General features: G+C 50.3%; 1 pseudogene; it reads right to left on the bottom strand.

The window, feature by feature from the left end:
- Window positions 1-18079, bottom strand: part of LOC140913680 (uncharacterized) — a 37440-nt pseudogene that overhangs the window by 16211 nt on the left and 3150 nt on the right.

The raw sequence follows: 18079 nt of genomic DNA on the forward strand, positions 1-18079 counted from the left end.
CTCCAGTCAGTGACCTATTTCTGCAAGTTACTTTCCGTGGGCCCCCTGCGGTATGCTCCTTTGGCCCACTGTGCATGACTCCATGCTCTTTCCATCTTAGCTGTCTGCAGCAATCTCCAACAATGTTCTGGAAGTTAGAATAAAGTCTCTATTGAAAGTCTCTTCCCCCTCCTGGATGACTCTGTCCTTGGGTAGTAGTTCATTACACAGCCATATAGAGTCATTTGATTCACTTGCTTGGTCCACCAGCAAGAGGAGAGAACAGTTAGTGAAATAACACAAGAGAGCTCTATGCACCTCCGTACCAGGACTTATTTCCTAAACCTCAGTGACAAGGTCAGTAGGATCACTTCACATGTGACACTCTCTGGGCACCTGCCAGTCACACAGTTCATCAGGGCTCATGGTCAGTTAGGCCTTCGAGAACACTTTGGTTCGTTCACTTTAAAGATTCATACTTCACATTAAGAAAAGGAGTACTTGTGGCACCTTAGCCCTGGTCTACACTAGGTCGAATTTAGCAGCGTTAAATCGATTTAAACCTGCACCCGTCCACACAGTGAAGCCCTTTATTTCGACTTAAAGGGCTCTTAAAATCGATTTCCTTACTCCACCCCTGACAAGTGGATTAGCGCTTAAATCGACGTTGCCGGCTCGAATTTGGGGTACTGTGGACACAATTCGATGGTATTGGCCTCCGGGAGCTATCCCAGAGTGCTCCATTCTGACCGCTCTGGACAGCACTCTCAACTCAGATGCACTGGCCAGGTAGACAGGAAAAGAACCACAAACTTTTGAATCTCATTTCCTGTTTGGCCAGCGTGGCAAGCTGCAGGTGACCATGCAGAGCTCATCAGCACAGGTGACCATGATGGAGTCCCAGAATCGCAAAAGAGCTCCAGCATGGACCGAACGGGAGGTACGGGATCTGATCGCTGTTTGGGGAGAGGAATCCGTGCTATCAGAACTCCGTTTCAGTTTTCGAAATGCCAAAACCTTTGTCAAAATCTCCCAGGGCATGAAGGACAGAGGCCATAACAGGGACCTGAAGCAGTGCCACGTGAAACTGAAGGAGCTGAGGCAAGCCTACCAGAAAACCAGAGAGGCCAACAGCCGCTCTGGGTCAGAGCCCCAAACATGCCGCTTCTATGATGAGCTGCATGCCATTTTAGGGGGTTCAGCCACCACTACCCCAGCCGTGTTGTTTGACTCCTTCAATGGAGATGGAGGCAATACGGAAGTAGGTTTTGGGGACGAAGAAGATGATGATGAGGAGGAGGTTGTAGATAGCTCACAGCAAGCAAGCAGAGAAACCGGTTTTCCCGACAGCCAGGAACTGTTTCTCACCCTAGACCTGGAGCCAGTACCCCCCGAACCCACCCAAGGCTTCCTCCTGGACCCAGCAGGCGGAGAAGGGATCTCTGGTGAGTGTACCTTTTAAAATGCTATACATGGTTTAAAAGCAAGCATGTGAAAGGATTACTTTGCCCTGGCATTTGCGGTTCTCCTAGATGTAGTCCTAAAGCCTTTGCAAAAGGTTTCTGGGGAGGGCAGCCTTATTTCGTCCTTCATGGTAGGACACTTTACCACTCCAGGCCAGTAACACGTACTCGGGAATCACTGTAGAACAAAGCATTGCAGTGTATGTTTGCTGGCATTCAACCAAAATCCGTTCTTTATCTCTCTGTGTTATCCTCAGGAGAGTGAGATATAATTCATGGTCAACTGGTTGAAATAGAGTGCTTTTCTTCAGGGGACACTCAGAGGAGCCCATTCCTGCTGGGCTGTTTGCCTGTGGCTAAACAGAAATGTTCCCCGCTGTTAGCCACAGGGAGGGGGGAAGGTTGAGGGGGTAGTCACGTGGTGGAAGGAGGCAAAATGCGACCTTGTAACGAAAGCACATGTGCTATGTATGTAATGTTAACAGCAAGGTTTACCCTGAAAGAGTGTAGCGACTGTTTTATAAAATGTGTCTTTTTAAATACCGCTGTCCCTTTTTTTTTCTCCACCAGCTGCATGTGTTTCAATGATCACAGGATCATCTCCTTCCCAGAGGCTAGTGAAGCTTAGAAAGAAAAAAAAAACGCACTCGCGATGAAATGTTCTCCGAGCTCATGCTGTCCTCCCACACTGACAGAGCACAGACGAATGCGTGGAGGCAAATAATGTCAGACTGCAGGAAAGCACAAAATGACCGGGAGGAGAGGTGGAGGGCTGAAGAGAGTAAGTGGTGGGCTGAAGAGAGTAAGTGGCAGGCTGAAGACAGGGCTGAAGCTCAAATGTGGCGGCAGCGTGATGAGAGGAGGCAGGATTCAATGCTGAGGCTGCTGCAGGACCAAACCAGTATGCTCCAGTGTATGGTTGAGCTGCAGCAAAGGCAGCTGGAGCACAGACTGCCACTGCTACCCCTCTGTAACCAACCGCCCTCCTCCCCAAGTTCCATAGCCTCCACACCCAGACGCCCAAGAACACGGTGGGGGGGCCTCCGGCCAACCAGCCACTCCGCCACAGAGGATTGCCCAAAAAAAAGAAGGCTGTCATTCAATAAATTTTAAAGTTGTAAACTTTTAAAGTGCTGTGCGGCATTTTCCTTCCCTCCTCCACAACCCCTCCTGGGATACCTTGGTAGTCATCTCCCTATTTGTGTGATGAATGAATAACGAATGCATGACTGTGAAGCAGCAATGACTTTATTGCCTCTGCAAGCAATGATTAAAGGGAGGAGGGGCGGGTGGTTAGCTTACAGGGAAGTAGAGTGAACCAAGGGGCGGGGGGTTTCATCAAGGAGAAACAAACAGAACTTTCACACCGTAGCCTGGCCAGTCATGAAACTGGTTTTCAAAGCTTCTCTGATGCGTACCGCGCCCTCCTGTGCTCTTCTAACCACCCTGGTGTCTCGCTGCGCATAACCAGCAGCTAGGCGATTTGCCTCAGCCTCCCACCCCGCCATAAACGTCTCCCCCTTACTCTCACAGATATTGTGGAGCACACAGCAAGCAGTAATACCAGTGGGAATATTGGTTTCGCTGAGGTCTAAGCGAGTCAGTAAACTGCGCCAGCGCGCCTTTAAACATCCAAATGCACATTCTACCACCATTCTGCACTTGCTCAGCCTGTAGTTGAACAGCTCCTGACTACTGTCCAGGCTGCCTGTGTACGGCTTCATGAGCCATGGCATTAAGGGGTAGGCTGGGTCCCCAAGGAGAACTATAGGCATTTCAACATCCCCAACAGTTATTTTCTGGTCTGGGAATAAAGTCCCTTTCTGCAGCTTTTGAAGCAGACCAGAGTTCCTGAAGATGCGAGCATCATGCACCTTTCCCGGCCATCCCACGTTGATGTTGGTGAAACGTCCCTTGTGATCCACCAGAGCTTGCAGCACTATCGAAAAGTACCCCTTGCGGTTTATGTACTCGGCGGCTTGGTGCTCCGGTGCCAAGATAGGGATATGGGTTCCGTCTGTGGCCCCACCACAGTTAGGGAATCCCATTGCAGCAAAGCCATCCACTATGACCTGCACATTTCCCAGGGTCACTACCCTTGATATCAGCAGATCTTTGATTGCGTGAGCTACTTGCATCACAGCAGCCCCCACAGTAGATTTGCCCACTCCAAATTGATTCCCAACTGACCGGTAGCTGTCTGGCGTTGCAAGCTTCCACAGGGCTATCGCCACTCGCTTCTCAACTGTGAGGGCTGCTCTCATCTTGGTATTCATGCGCTTCAGGGCAGGGGAAAGCAAGTCACAAAGTTCCATGAAAGTGCCCTTACGCATGCGAAAGTTTCGCAGCCACTGGGAATCGTCCCAGACCTGCAACACTATACGGTCCCACCAGTCTGTGCTTGTTTCCCGAGCCCATAATCGGCGTTCCACAGCATGAACCTGCCCCATTAGCACCATGATGCATGCATTGTCAGGACCCATGCTTTCAGAGAAATCTGTGTCCATGTCCTGATCACTCACGGGACCGCGCTGACGTCGCCTCCTCGCCCGGTATCGCGTTGCCATGTTCTGGTGCTGCATATACTGCTGGATAATGCGTGTGGTGGTTAATGTGCTCCTAATTGCCAAAATGAGCTCAGCGGCCTCCATGCTTGCCTTGGTATGGCGTCCGCACAGAAAAAAGGCGCGGAACGATTGTCTGCCGTTGCTCTGACAGAGGGAGGGGCGACTGATGACACGGCTTACAGGGTTGGCTTCAGGGAGCTAAAATCAACAAAGGGTGTGCCTGTACATCAAGGAGTATTTCAGGCAGGACTGCACGGAGGGTTCCAATAAGAAAAGGTGCACCTAAGTTATCGTTGTTATTGGAACAAGGAGGTTAGCCTGGCCTCTGATTGATACATGGCTAGATTTACCTCGCTGCACCTTCTCTGTGAGTGACTGCAGTGTGATCTAGACAGGGGAGGAGGCAAATGAGTACAAAACAAATCTGGTCTATTTCTTGTTCTGACCCACTCCATCTATCTTTTACATCTTTGGCTGGCAGCAGACGGTGCAGAAGGACTGCATGCCATCCACATCTCATGGCTGCTTGGCAGAAGATGGTACAGTACAACTGCTAGCCATCTTCATCTCTTGCCTGCCTGGCATAAGATGGTACAATACGACTGCTAGCAATCCTCATCTCTTGCCTGCCTGGCAGAAGATGGTACAGTACGACTGCTAGCAGTCCGTATCGCCTGCCCGCTCACCATAAGACGGTTCAATAGGACTGCAGGACTAAAGAGAATGACCTGGTCAAGTCACTCCAAATTTAGTCCCTGCGCCCATGTCTGCCCAGGCGCTCCCAGCCGACGTGGCCAGGAGCACCTCGGACACGACGAGGACGACTACCAATCGTATTGCACCGTCTGCTGCCAGAAGGCAATGGGTTGCTGCTACTGTGCAGCAAAGCCGTACCGCGTCTGCCAGCACCCAGGAGACATAGGGTGACGGTTACCTGAGCTGGCTCCATGCTTGCCGTGGTATGGTGTCTGCACAGGTAACTCATGAAAAAAGGCGCGAAATGATTGTCTGCCCTTGCTTTCACGGAGGGAGGGAGGGAACGGGGGCCTGACGACACATACCCAGAACCACCCGCGACAATGTTTTAGCCCCATCAGAGTGCTCCATTGTGAGTGCTCTGGACAGCACTCTCAGATGCCCGATTGTTTGCCATTGCTCTGACGCTGGGAGGGGCGCTTACAGGGTTGGCTTCAGGGAGCTAAAATCAACAAAGGGGGTGGCTTTACATCAAGGAGTATTTCAGGCAGGACTTCACGGAGGGTTCCAATAAGAAATGGTGCACCTAAGTTATTGTCCTTATTGGAACAAGAAGGTTAGCCTGGCCTCTGATTGATACATGGCTAGATTTACCTCACTGCACCTTCTCTGTAAGTGACTGCAGTGTGATCTAGAAGAATGAGTCCCCTAGACAGGGGAGGGGGGGAAGCAAATGAGTACAAAACAAATCTGGTCTATTTCTTGTTTTGATCCACTCCATCTATCTTTTACATCTTTGGCTGGCAGCAGACGGTGCAGAAGGACTGCATGCCATCCACATCTCATGGCTGCTCGGCAGAAGATGGTACAGTACGACTGCTAGCAGTCCGTATCGCCTGCCCGCTCACCATAAGATGGTTCAATAGGACTGACTGCAGGACTAAAGAGAATGACCTGCTCAAGTCACTCCAAATTTAGTCCCTGCGCCCATGTCTGCCCAGGCGCTCCTGATCGACCTCACAGAGGCGACCAGGAGCACCTCAGACATGACGGTGACGGCTACCAGTCGTACTGTACCGTCTGCTGCCACAAGGCAAGGGGTTGCTGCTACTGTGTAGCAATGCCGTACCGCGTCTGCCAGCACCCAGGAGACATAGGGTGACGGTTACCTGAGCGGGCTCCATGCTTGCCGTGGTATGGCATCTGCACAGGTAACTCAGGAAAAAAGGCGCGAAATGATTGTCTGCCCTTGCTTTCACGGGGGGAGGGAGGGAACGGGGGCCTGATGATATGTACCCAGAACCACCCGCGACAATGTTTTAGCCCCATCAGGCATTGGGATCTCAACCCAGAATTCCAATGGGCAGCGGAGACTGCGGGAACTGTGGGATAGCTACCCACAGTGCAACGCTCCGGAAGTCGACGCTTGCCTCGGTACTGTGGAAGCGCTCCGCCGAGTTAATGCACTTAATGCACTTAGAGCATTTTCTGTGGGGACACACACACTCGAATATATAAAACCGATTTCTAAAAAACCGACTTCTATAAATTCGACCTAATTTCGTAGTGTAGACATACCCTTAGAGACTAACAAATTTATTTGAGCATAAGCTTTTGTGAGCTACAGCATCCGATGAAGTGAGCTGTAGCTCAAGAAAGCTTATGCTCAAATAAATTGGTTAGTCTCTAAGGTGCCAAAAGTACTCCTTTTCTTTTTGCGAATACAGACTAACACGGCTGCTACTCTTAAACATTTCACATTGGCTTTTCCACATGCCAACTGAATGGATCCGCTTCTTTAATATCCAATATAGTTAGACAGACCTTTGTTAAAGATTTGTTATATATTTCTTATTGATCACGTTTCTATTTAAAATAGACAGCATGAGCAGTTCCCGAGTCTTCTTCCAATCACACGGACCAGGCTGTCCCGCCCTGTCCCTCAGACCAATCCACGCTGAGATGGGACGGTAAATTCCACCTCTGGAGTGTCCTGGCTGGAGCTGATGGTTGTGGGGCAGAGGTGGGCAAACTACAGCCCGCAGGCCACATCCGGCCCGTGGGACCATCATGCTCAGCCCCTGAGCTCCCGGTCAGGGCGGCTAGCCCCGGCCCCTCCCCTGCTGTCCCTCCTCCCCCGCAGCTTCAGCACGCCGCCTGCGCTCTGGCCCGCCACTCCTGCCGGGAAGCCCGGGGGCATGGCTGCGAGCTCTTGCTGCTCTGAGGAGCTTGGTAAGGGGGCAGTCAGGGGACAGGGAGCAGGGAGGCGGAGGTTCGTGGGGGGCGGTCAGGGGACTGGGAACAGGGGGGTGGGAGGGGGGGAGTTGGATAGGTGTGGGAGTCCCGGGGGGGCCTGTCAGGGGCCAGGGGTGTGGATAGGGATTGGGGCACTCAGGGCACAGGGAGCAGGGGGTAGTTGGATAGGGGGTAGGTCCTGGGGGGCGGTTAGAGACGGGGGGCCCCGGGAGGGAGCGGTCAGGGGACAAGGAGCAGGGGGGCATCTTGGATGGGTCAGGGGTTCTGAGGGGGGTGGGAGGTGGGAGGGGGAAGATAGGGGACAGAGGGCCAGGCTGTTTGGGGAGGCAAAGCCTTCCCTACCGGGCCCTCCATACAGTTTCCCAACCCTGATGTGGCCCTCAGGCCAAAAAGTTTGCCCACCCCTGTTGTGGGGGGGAGTTCCTGGCTGGAGGTGTGTGTGTGTGTGTGTAAGAGAGAGAGACAGAGAGAGAAGGGTGGGTCCTGGCTAGATGGCAGGGCAGGGAGCGTCCTGGCTGGATCCCAGCTAGATGGGGTGGGAGGGTCACACTAATGGAGTAGGCCATGACCAATTGCTCTGAAGGCACAATAAGCTCATGGGCATCTCCATAATCCAGCTGTCAACCCCTTCCCCACAGGGCTCAGCCAAATTCCCTTCCTTGCCCCGACATGGACTCTCCACTGGGCATCACGAAGACAGGACCACAGCCTGGTCTGCATCTGCTGGAGCTCTGGCCGCAGTCGGCGCAGCGGTACCATTGCTCCCCGGTGTGCGTGTGCTGATGCGCTGTCAGGTGGGAGAGCTGAGCGAAGTCCTTGCCGCAGTCGGCGCAGCAGTAGGGCCGCTCCCCGGTGTGCGTCCGCCGATGCTGGGTCAGGGAGGAGGCTCGGATGAAGCCCTTGCCGCAGTCGGCGCAGCGGAAGGGCCGCTCCCCGCTGTGCGTGCACCGGTGCTGGGTCAGGGCCGAGGCGTTGCCGAACCTCTTGCCGCAGTCGGCGCAGCTGTGGGATTGCTGCCCCATGGCCAGCCTCTGGTGTGGAGCCAGGTCTGGTCTCGGGCTGAGTCCATCCCCACGCTCGGCACGAGGATTGACTCCATCCTGTCCATGGCTCCCCCCGTGGGTCGTGGGATCCTGCCTTCCCCCCTCACTCTCCCCACATTCAGGCTGTGTCCTCATTCCTCCCCGGATCCCGTGCCCTGCTGGAGAGAGCAGAGGCAATCCTGGTGTTGGCTCGCGGTTAAGTTTGCAGGTTTGTTAAAGTGAGAATAATCTCATTGATAGCTCGATTTTCCCATTGATCTGTGACTTGTCTGTGACTCACTGCACAATAGTGACTCCTGTCCCATGGGGCTGGGCCCGAAGCCCTGCACCAGGTGGTGTAACCTGGCATCCAGGGCCAAAGTGCCCACTCACATTTGCCCCTCTGTCCCACCCAGGACAGATCGAACCTGAGCCCCGCAGGATAGGAGCTGTTGCTGTGCGGTGAGGGTAGGGAACCAGGACAAGCCCTATAGCCAGGAGAGCTTCAGGGACTAACACTGTGGGGTGAGCACGGGGCGGGTTCACTCTCGAGTCTCCCCCCACCCTCTCCACACCAGGCCAGGATTAGGGTCACGGTGCTGGGTGGAGGGTGCTGCTGTGAATGGTCAGCGCCCATTGGATACAAAATGCTGTGACAAATCTGCAGCCTGACTTACGGTGGTTCTACCCTTACTTGTTTGTGCAGCACCTAGCACCAGCTCCCACATGAGCCACGCACCTCTTGGGTCTCATTTTATGCTTAAATTGTAGAGTGCCCAGGAAACGGGCAGCAACTGGCACAATGCGGCCCTGATCCAGGACAAGGGCCCGTACATGCTAATGCAGTACAAACAAGGTCTGTTTTTTCTTTTCAAACTGATTTTGTTTTTATTTTAATCAGAGGATTTTATGTTGTTGGCTCTTCACTTTCTCCCCATTTTGTAGCATGAGACCTGCTCCCCCGTTTTGGTACTGTTTTAACTATACCACTTTGAAACCAGTTTAGTTAAAGGGCTACAACCCTCTAATGTGGACACAGTTAGACCGGCATAAAGGTATGTAGAACAACATAGCTTATTCCTGTGGGGGAGTGAGTCCTTTTCAAGGAATTCCTTCTGAAGAAGTCATTCAGCCTCGACCTGATGTTTCTTCCTTGTGCAAAACTAAATTGGAAGTTTGTTTTTTCTTGCAGGTGTGGGGGAGGGGACACATTACTCAGGATTTATGGTGATGTAATCTGAAACCACTTTTGTATTATTTTACAAGCCAATCAATGGATATTGTTAAGTGGGAAGGTGTTCACGGCTCCTGCACAGCGGGCCTGTGATCTACAGACAAGCACAGACCTCATTTAGGCTGACAGGCGAGCTAAGCATTAGCACTGAAGCAATGTTAGTTTGAAGTGACAAAGGGTTTGTGCCATGGAGGGAGCAGGAAGAGAGGGGGATGAGAGAAAGATTGTCCCACTGAGCTCCCTCACGTAGATCCTAGACCTGGGGTCAACGCCACTGTGCCCTTCCCATATTGCTGGGGGTCCTGGTTAAATGGCAGGGGGAAATGGCTCAAAACTATTGCCCTAGAATAAGTCCTATCTGCAAGGAAGCCTAGAAGAGAGCTTTGTGGACTATGGACCAGCAGGCCTGTCTCACCCCCGGCTCTGTAGAGTCTGATCCCGACACACACAAATGAATGTTATCCTCACAGCCCCACGGCCCTCTCCATTACACAGAGGGTGAAACTGGTGCACAGAGAGCGCTGTAGTGAGGCGCTTTAGGAATTGAATCAAGAACTTATGAATCCACATTTTACTTTAATGATTCAATGGAGCATGTGAACTAACCATCATGATTCTGTGTATTGTTTGTTGTGCTTTTGCAGATGTGGCCTTCAGGGAAACCCTTACACACCAGCAGAACACCTCTGTGTAAACACAGCTCCCCATGTCCTTCCCCCATGAGAGCTCTCGCTTTCCCTCAGCGCCCCTCAAATCCCCCCCACAAACTGTCCCATACCACTATCCCACCCCTCATCCCATCTCATCCCCTCCCCATCCCCAATTCATGTCCCTTTCACTGCTTTGAGGCCCCATCCCTCTTAGGTCCCATCCCGGGTCATAGATATCAAGCCCATAGAAGCCCACTGTGCCCATCCAGCCCAGCCTCCTGCCTCACCCAGGCCACAGAATCTCCCCCAGGATTCCTGCCTCTGGCCCGGTAACTCCTAGCTGAGCTAGAGCGGAGCTTTGAGAGAGAGAGACGCCCCATCTCCACTGACAGACTCCCAGGGATGGAGAATCCCTCCCGTCCCTAGGCGAGCTGTTCCAGTGGTGAATTCAAACACTGGCCCCTAATTCCCAGCCTCAACTGGTCTCCCTTCAGCTCCCAGCCAGTGGATCTTGCTCTGCCTTTGCCTTCTACATTAAGGAGCCCTCCACTAGCAGCTGGGGAAATCAGAAGGGATTGGATTATTATGACTCACCTGAGGAGGGGCTCTCAGGCCCCGAGTTTTCCCTGGAGCCCTCGGCATCCCAGATCCAGAGCTCTGCCTCCCCTACCTCGATCCGCTGGATTAAGTCTGGTGTGGAACCTGAATAGCCTGTTTGAGGGGAAAGAATCAGTTTTATTACTAAGGTCTTGTCTACACTACACAGATTTGTTGACAAAACAGTGGAGGTGTACGTACTACAATGCAACATTTGGTGACAAAAACTGTTTTGGTGATCAAATAAAACCACCTCCATGAGAGGCATGGAGCTTTTTGAGGCAAATTTTTAGCGACAAAGTATCAGTGTAGACACTGTGCTTGATTATGTTGCTATAAAGGGCCTCCAGGAGGTGCCCCACAATGCCCCTCCTGCCCGCTCTGGTCAGCAGTTTGAACTCTGCTGCCCTGCAGCCAGGTACACAGGCATCCACCCCTCCGTCTTAAAGCCCCGCAAATTTTTGAAATTCCACTTCCTGTTTTGTCGGCATGGAGAGCTGACATCGCATTTTCCCAGTTGATCACAGCAGCTCCACATGGCAAACGCTCTCCAGCTTGGACCCTGCGGAGCTGTTGGATCAGCTCAGTATATAGGGAGAGGAGGCTGTCCAATCCCCGCTGTGCTCCAGTTGTAGGAAGTTTGATACCAACAGGCACATTTCTCATGGCTTGTGCGAAAAGGGCTACGATAGAGACATGCTGCAGTGCAGAGCGAAGATAAAAGCACTGAGGCAGGAGTACCAGAAGGCAAGGGATGCAAACTGTCACTCTGGTGCTGAACTAAAGACCTGCCACTTCTGTAAGGAGCTGGATGCCATCCTTGGCAGTGACCCCACCTCCACTGCCAAGAGCCCTGTGGACACTTCAGCAGGGCTGGAGTCAGTGGAAAGTGTACCTAACCCAGAGGATGAGATCACGGATGAGGAAGTGGAGATGGCAGTCTCCAGGTGGGGTGGTGAGTGAGGACCTCTTTTCTACTCTGGAGGTGTCTACCCAGTCCCACCAGTCCCTCTCTGGGGAGCAGGAAGCAGAAGAGGAGACCGCTGGTAAGTGACTTTCTTGAGTTGATGCTTCTCGTTTATATGATTTCCAGCTTTCCTTCGCTTTGTGTAATGTGAAAGTGGGTAAAGGGTTAGAAATATACAAGACTTACTGTGTTTCTGTGCACTGCACATTCCCCTGTGCAGCTAAGCAGTGTGCCGGAACAGTATGTTGATGAACACTGGGATTTCATGGGAATGTTCCAGAGATATCTCTAGGAAACTTTCCTGAAGGTAATTGCCAATCCTTTGCCAAAAGTTCCTTGGGAGAGCTGCTTTTGTTCCTTCCCCCATTGTAGGAAACCTTCCCGTGCCACTCGGCAATCCCTTGTGCAGGGACCAAAGTGGCACACAGGTGAGCAACATAGGGAACAGGTCTGAACCCACAAGCACACAGTAGATGCACCCTTGCATCCTTGCTTACACTCAGGAGTGAGATATCAGCTTCAATGATCCCTGCCGGTGAAAAAGGGTGGGAGAATTTACAACATTGTTCCTAGTCACCTGCACCGTGACCCTTGAATCACCACCATCGCTCTTTTGCCGAGCTGGAACACCCCTCCCACCTCCCCCCCCCCCCACACACACACTGAGCTGAACTCATCATGCTTAGGGGGTGTTTGTTCACAAAGATGTCTGCCTGCCTAGGGTCAGTGAGAAACTGCTTGGGATGCTACAAGAGGTGTATTTTACTGTAATGATTCAATGGGGTGTGTGAACTAACAAACAATCATGATTCTGTGTATTGTGTCTTGTGTTTCTGCAGATGTGGCCTTCAGGGGAACCCTTACACACCAGCAGAGCGTCTCTCCCAGATAAGAAAGCTGTGACAGGTTTGGGCCCTTTGGAGTGTCACCCCAGGTGCTGGGATGCCAATGAATCAGCCTGTTCTGCCAGCCTGGGTGCCCTTTACCTGGCCTTGCTGGGTTAGGCTCACAAGCCTCTTCCAGCCAAGCACACAGGCAGGGCCACACCCAACTGCACAGAGAGACACAGATCCACTCTGGAAAGATTCAGCCTTCAGGGCTTGCCCCAGCACTCTGGGGCCCACTCCCTTTAAGGGGTACAAACTCAAAGGTTTTATGAAATTTTCCCCCTCCCTCAATGTGGAGGGAGTTATGCACAACCTCTTGCCCCCACCCCCACTTAGAAATTACATAAACTGGGTTATATTATAAACAAGAAATAAGTTTATTAACTACAAAAGGTGAATTTTAAGTAAATATAAGAGATGACAGACAGAACAAAGCAGGTTACTGACCAAATAAAGCAAAATACGCAAGCTAAGCTCAATATACTTAAGAAACAGGTTATAAAATGTAAATTCTCACCGTAAATGTTATTTTAGGCAGGTTGCAAAGTTTCTGTGGTTCAGAGTTCCAGTTCTATTCCTTTTCAGACTGTACCCCTGTCTCCCCGCTTGCCTTCCCTTCAGGTGGCTTTAGCAGTCTTCTTGGGCAGACAGACCATGGAGAGGAGTCTTGTTTGCCTTCCTCCCCACCCTTAAATAGGATTTACATAAGGCGGGAATCCTTTGTTTCCCAAACTTGCCCCCTCCCCCACCTTCCAGTGGAAAGTTACAAGAAGTCCCAGGTAATGTTTAGTATCAGGTGACAAGACCACCTGACTCTGTAGTATCACAACATCCATGAGTCAGTGGCAGTGTGGAGCGTCCGCAGGAAGGCCAAGCTTTTCACAGTCCATTGTCCTCACTGATGGTCATCAGCCCTGTCTGACTTTTCCATTGTTGTACCTGAACTGTTAGCAGTGGGCATCACCCAAAGTAGCATAGTTGAAATACAGATACATAGTCAATATTCCTAACTTCAGATACAGTAATGATACAATTGAATAATTGCATTCAGTAAATTATAATCTTTCCAAGGATATCTTACAAGACCTATCACAGTTATGTCATATTCATATCAGAAGCATATTTTCATAAAGAATATGGAGTGAAACGTCACAAAAGTGACCAAGGCAGAGCAAAGAGGATATGTTCCAGGAGATGCTACAGTTCTCTGACACAGAAAAAAGGGAATGCAGGAAGTAGATAGAAATGGAAAGGCGGGACAGAAAAGAATATCAGGAGATTGTTCAAAAGGCCACTGAGTGGATGATAAAAGTAATGAAGAGGCAACCAGAGATGTTGAAGTCCCTAATCATGCTCCATTCTGAACAGATGGATGCTCGACTCCCACTGCAGCCACTTCGGAACTGTTTTCCTTGCCCTCCCCAAACTCCTCCCACACATTCCTTTCAACTTTCTGGGACTTCTCGGTTTCTTCTTCACTCCATTCCTTTGGACAGCTTCCAAAATGATACTGGATTTATGCACACCTATGACAATCTGCCCTTCACTGTACCTCCCTTCCCACCAAGCCTTCGTTTTAATAAAAACAAAATCTCTGAAAGATCACTAATCTTTATTTGTGTACTACAGATTGTGATAGCAGCTACCAGTAAAACATATATAGGCAGTTTAGTCATTTTCTTACTGAAAACCTAGTCTACGAACCATCGCAAGTGTTTCGTAACGAAACTTGATTTAATGAAGCAGGGCAGATCGCTACATAGAAATATACATCGCTGGTTCTCATTCTCAAAATGTTGCCTCAAAGCCTCCCTGATTCGAACTGCGTCCTCTCAAACTGTGCCTCTCTAATAGCCCTGGCATCAGGCTGCTCAAAATCAGCAGCCAGGCGATCTGCCTCTGTGCCCCACCCCTGAGCAAACCTTTCACTCTTAGCTTCACAACTATTATGCAATGTACAGCGGGTGGCTATGACCATGGGAATATTATATATTAATATTCCTTTAATCTGCCAAACGCACACTCCACGATCTGCCTGCACCTACTCAGCCTATTGTTGAACCACTTCTTGCTGCTGTCCAGGTTTCCTGTGTAAGGCTTCATGAGCCATGGAAGTAACGGGTAGACTGGGTCTCCCAGGATCACTATGGGCATTTCAACATCCCCCACTGGTCTCTTCTGGTCTGGAAAAAAAGTCTCTGCTTGCAGCTTTCTGTACAGGCCAGTGTTCCTGAAGATGCATGTGTCATGCACCTTCCTGAACCACCCCACACTAATGTCAGTGAAACGCCCACAACACCATGGAGAATTAGCCCTTTCTATTGACATATTCTGTGGCAATGTGGTCCAGTGCCAAAATTGGGCTACACATCTGTCGCCCCTCCGCAGTTAGGGAAACCCATTTCTGCAAAGCCATCCACTATTTCACGCACATTGCCAAGAGACATGGTCCTTCGTAGCAGGATGTGATTAATGGCCCTGCACACTTGTGCTAACGCAGCCCCAGGGGTCAACTTCCCCACTCTGAACTGATTCGTGACCAACTGGTAGCAGTCAGGAGTCGCCAGCTTCCTAAATGCAATCGCCACGTCCTTCTCCACCAAGAGGGCAGCTCTCATTTTGATGTCCATGCAACATGGGGCTGAGGTGAGTTCCACACAAAGTCCCAGGAAGGTGGCTTTCCGCATCCAAAAGTTCTGCGGCCACTGCTCATCATCCCAGACCTGCATAACGATGTGATTGCACAACCCAGTGCTTGTTTCCCTAGCCCAAAAGTGATGGTCCACCATGTGCAGCTGCTCCATGAATGCCAGAAGTAATCTGGTGTTGTTTCTATCCACAGCCCACAGCAGGTCAGGCAGCTCTGACTCATGTTCAGATAGGAACCTCATGTTTAAGTGCACTGCAAATCTGCGATGTGTTAATGACAGAACAGCGTGGGATCCATCCTTTCACACACAGATGGTGGGCGCACAGCAAACAAGGGCCGTTGTAAAATGCAGTGAAAGGCACTCGGAAGAGCACAGAATGCTGGGACGGAAAACAATGCATCATGGGATGTTGAGTCCACACCCATGATGCACTGCGATCCACTCCGCCAGCCCACAAGGTGGCGAGTAGCACTGTGGGATAGCTACCCACAATGCACTGCTCTTACCGTGAATGCCAGAGCACCAAGTGTGGATGCATTCTGCCGACAGAGGGAGCACAGCGTGAACACGCAATAGTGATGTTATTACAGCATTTTTTGGTCGTCGACATAACTTCTGTCACCATAGTACTGTAGTGTAGACACGGGCTAAGCTTTTGGGGGCAGAGAGCTACATTTATAATATGCCTGTGCAGCACCCGGCACAACAGGGACCTGATCTCTGGCATTGCGTGCGCAGCAAGTGGCACAATGGGGCCCTAATCTCGGTCACTGCTTTAGAGGAAAGTGAGAAAGATCCCAAGCAGGACAATAACGGAATAAACCTTCCTTAGGAGAGATTTCATCCCTTACCCCTCCAGGTGAGTTTAGGTCATACTCTGAAGCAGCAAGGTCTATAATCCTTCTGAATTTGCAAGAGATAAAGATTTTAAAAATAAGCATTAGGATAACTCTAAATGTTGCAGAGAAAAATTCCATCTTTGTCTCAGTGCTATCTAGCACCAGTGTGTTCCGCAGGACAACTGTGTGACACAGATTTCCTTTTACCCATTGAAATATCATTGAACATCCCTTTGTCCTCAGATTAGGAGACAGGGTGAACAGAAAGTCCCCCCCTACCTTCTCTCTCCTGGCCATCATTTCACGTACCCAATTGTCTCCTGAAAAAATTTTCAGGAAGGAAGTGTTTGCTTCTTTGCCGTCTTATTGCTGTTTTCAACAGCTCTTTGCAGCATGTCATTAAGAGACCGGCCATAATGTGTTATGCCGGTATCATTAGGTAACACTACCACATAGACCTGCACGGTTTTTTGCTTAGGGTGCGAGCACTGTTCAGCTGCACGGTTGTTAAATTTATGATGTATCCTCTTTTCCAGAGGAGTGGGTTGGGGGGAGTGGGAGGCTGTGCAAGCAGCAGGAGTTTTTTTTTGCAGGGTCTGAAGCCTTTTTCTGCAGCCATATTACGAGAGCAGCAGCCAGGAGCCCAAAAAGCAGAAAGTCACCTTCTCACATTCCATCTAAATTACATTAAAACAATGTAATACCAGGCTGTTAAAAAGGAGACCTTATCCTAATAGCACCCACCATCATCAGATACAGAAACAGATCTTCAGATGGTTAAAGAAAACTTTGTTTGATAGCATTCTGTCTGGTAAGGAATCACTTATCAACAGTTGTGGGTGTGAAATTGCTACTTTGTTTTACCTTTACAGTCCCTACCTCTCTATTGTTTATCTGTATGGTTTCTGTCTGGTTCTTTGATTGTTTCTGTCTGTTGCATAATTAATTTTATATTTAAATCAACTAAGGTGATAGGGTATGACTGGGTAAAGAATGGTTTCACAATATTTTAAGATTAGTCAAAGAATTATTTTGCAGTACTTTAAAATGATTGGTAAAAGGTACAGCTAAGCAGGACTCAGGTTTCACTATATAAACTGGGGTCCAAAAGGAAGTTCTTTGGAACCAGCTCCAGAACACAGCCCAAAGATCAGAGCTGCCAGACCTCAACACCCCCAGAAGCTGGAGTCCCTGGCCAACCTGATCCTGAGTGGCCAGCAGGAAAAGTTCGTCTGCCTTATTGGGAGTGGTGAGCATTGTATGCTTAGCGTGAGCATTCCATTTTGGTGACTGTTAATAAACAGAGGTTAAGGATATAAGGCATAAGGTTCTTTCACTAGTAAAAAACACCCACAAATGCGCAGAGTGTAAAGTTACACCCTGAGCCCTAGGAACTGGGTAAGGGCAGGTGCCCTAGTGTGGGTAACATTTTCTCCATGCCTTGAATCATAGAATCATAGAATATCAGGGTTGGAAGGGACCCCAGAAGGTCATCTAGTCCAACCCCCTGCTCAAAGCAGGACCAATTCCCAGTTAAATCATCCCAGCCAGGGCTTTGTCAAGCCTGACCTTAAAAACCTCTAAGGAAGGAGATTCTACCACCTCCCTAGGTAACGCATTCCAGTGTTTCACCACCCTCTTAGTGAAAAAGTTTTTCCTAATATCCAATCTAAACCTCCCCCACTGCAACTTGAGACCATTACTCCTCGTTCTGTCATCTGCTACCATTGAGAACAGTCTAGAGCCATCCTCTTTGGAACCCCCTTTCAGGTAGTTGAAAGCAGCTATCAAATCCCCCCTCATTCTTCTCTTCTGCAGGCTAAACAATCCCAGCTCCCTCAGCCTCTCCTCATAACTCATGTGTTCCAGACCCCTAATCATTTTTGTTGCCCTTCGCTGGACTCTCTCCAATTTATCCACATCCTTCTTGAAGTGTGGGGCCCAAAACTGCACACAGTACTCCAGATGAGGCCTCACCAATGTTGAATAGAGGGGAACGATCACGTCCCTCGATCTGCTCGCTATGCCCCTACTTATACATCCCAAAATGCCATTGGCCATTGGCCTTCTTGAGCAGAGCTGCTGCCATCAGTGGCTGGGCTGGGATTCCTGGAAGAGGTTGTTGCTCACGGGCTGTTTGCTACCACTGCTGTGCCAGGACTGAGGGACATAATATGCAAGTAAACAAATTACACTAAAATTAACCCCAGGCTCTATGGACATGAGCTCTCCTCCAACAGGAAGCGGACCTGAAAGGTGCTGACTACGGCT

This window comes from Lepidochelys kempii, chromosome 6 (assembly GCF_965140265.1).
Source record: "Lepidochelys kempii isolate rLepKem1 chromosome 6, rLepKem1.hap2, whole genome shotgun sequence".
NCBI classification, from domain to species: domain Eukaryota; kingdom Metazoa; phylum Chordata; order Testudines; family Cheloniidae; genus Lepidochelys; species Lepidochelys kempii.